Below are 2,657 nucleotides of genomic sequence, written 5' to 3'. Positions count from 1 at the left end.
TCCGCAACAGATTCGAGCTTTACGGATAGGAATAATTACTATCGATCTTATTTGTGCCTCGATCTTCATGATTCTATTTATTTTGAAATAGGAAGAGGAGGATAAGACGAGGCGGTAACTTTCCAAATTTGTTTCCTCTGTCTCGAACCCTCTTCTCGATGCGAGCACTTTTTATCGATATCAACCACGAATCACCCGAATTATTCGTCTTTCCACTCGAAAATATCGAAAATTTCCAAACGAGTCTTCTCGTGGATGACTTTCTCGAAAGTGTCTTAGAGAGAGAGAGATGAAAAAGAAGCAACGCGGTGGATAAAAGAGAGACACGAGCGCAAAGATAGAGCGAAGAAGAGGCAACAAGGCTGGTATTTTTCGACGAAAGAAAAGCTCGGAGGCAAAGCTGAGTGCGAACGCATGCGTATCATCGTCCGATAACGCGACCGATCCGATAATCCGATGACACGCGTAATCGTTTATTATTGCGTGGAGCTACGACGAAAACCGCTGATAGATTCGTTGCGATCGTTCGAACGCGAGATGACACCGAGAAGAGAAGCAATCGAGTCGTGAAAATTATAAAATTCGTTCCTTCGATATCGATAGCAATAGGATACGAGTTCTTCCTTTTCTTTCTTTTCTTTCGAGCGTCGAAGAAAGAAAGAAATATAATTTGTATGTGTGTCTTGAAAATCTGTCGATGATTCTATTCTTTTTGTCGATAATGAACTCGTTGAACGATTATATATATCGAATATATTTGACGTTTAGATAAATTCGTATTATGAAAATTTGTATCTCGATGCGGATAAAAAAATATGATAATATATGGCCAAGAATGATAGAAAATGTATATCATTTTTCGCTTCGAATAATATAGAGTCTCATTGGTGGAATGATGGATAGTTGTCGATACGTCGGTTGCATCTAATAAATATTTAGCGTTTCATACGTGTTCGAGAGTTCGGCACGAATAACGGCGCGTGAGCCGCTCTTATTTGCTCGTGAACGAAGAGGACGAGCATCGAGCGTGTACGCGGAGATGAGATGAGCGTTGCCTTCTCACGGGACAACGTTTTCTTTGCTGGAAGCGATCCGAGGAATTAGCCGGCGACGAATACGTTCAACCAAGACATGGGCGTGTCTTTGAAGTGGCGGAATATAATTCCACGTTCCGTAGAGCTTGATGCAAATATCCGTTCCAACGAATCGTACCGTTTCCTCGATCGCGAGATTCTAATTACAGCGAGAGAAATCACAATCCTTCGTAGAATTTGTTGCGAGGCGAATTGATTTAGATTCGAACGAGGATTTCGATCGATTGAGTATGACTTGCCATTTGTGAAAAACGAATGGACGTATAATCACAGATTCTATTTATTTCTTATTGTATAATTCGAAGGTAAAAATCTCATTATTTTTTTCACGTTTCGGATTTTAAATGTACAATTAGTTAATAAAGATATTTGATAAAAGTTTAAAAGTTTTAAGAGATGTAAAAATCATCTTTCTTTTTAGAAAAATGATTTTTTTTTTTTTCGTAAATCGTGCATATTGTAGAAATGAGATATTATTCGAGTCTTATGACATCGTAAACAAGGATAAAAGAAGGTCGAAGAAGGATAGAGATGGAATAAAAATTATGAAATTAACGCCATCTCTAGGATGCCGTAGATAAAACAAGATAAACAAAGAAAGTAAATAATAAGAAAAGGATTAGAGTAAATATAAGAACCATAGTGCTCCATCTTTCGAGCGTTTTTAGAAGTATATTTTTATATAGAAGCATATTCGATCGAGAGATGACGCTAACGGTTATTTCTTATCTTATCTCTATCCTTCTTTCGCTATTTTCTATTCTTTTTTATACGTTTCATCAGCGACACTCTGGAGATGGCGCTGATTTCAATATTTTTTTTACTTTCTCCCGTTACTTACTCTTCTCGACTATATTTATTCTACGAAATAATATATGCTCAAAAGATTCTATTCAATTATTATACGTCGTATATGTACAATTTTAAAACGTCTACTTTCCTATTCCTACATGTATTTGAAATAGCATTGCTATTTTGGAATAGCATTCGAAAATTTTAACACAATCGCGACTTTATATAATACTTTTTTATAAGGAAAGGCGAAAAGATGGCAGAGAGGAAAGAGAAAAAGATAGATATAAAGATATTTAATAAGATAATTACGATTCAACGCATCACGCGATATCGATCGACTGCTAGAAAAAAAACTCTTCCATTCATCGGTTCATATCATCTTTTTTAAAAGCGGAAATCTTCGTTGACTCGTTTTGACGATTGGCACTTTTCCACAAAACGAAAGAAACGAATATATGCTTTTGAAAACATTTATTTTTATTGCAGAATATAGAATAATAAGAATAATGCATTACTATTCTTACGTGTGATTCGTTTACATCACGCAGACGCGACTCGGATACCGAAACGATTCTTCGTCTACGTAGTTCGAAGAAAGTCTCGGATCTGAAAAATCATAACGGAAATGAGGTGTAATCTATATACAAATACTAAATGTGTTAAATATCTACAAATCGGTATGCGCGTATCTTGTATTTGTTCGAAAAACGAACGCAATTCTCGAGTACTGACGGAGTGCTGGTCAAAACGGAGAAAACGCTCTAAATG

This window comes from Apis dorsata, unplaced genomic scaffold, assembly GCF_000469605.1.
Source record: "Apis dorsata unplaced genomic scaffold, Apis dorsata 1.3 scaffold_221, whole genome shotgun sequence".
Lineage (NCBI taxonomy): Eukaryota > Metazoa > Arthropoda > Insecta > Hymenoptera > Apidae > Apis > Apis dorsata.
Note: the sequence above shows the minus strand (reverse complement) of the source record.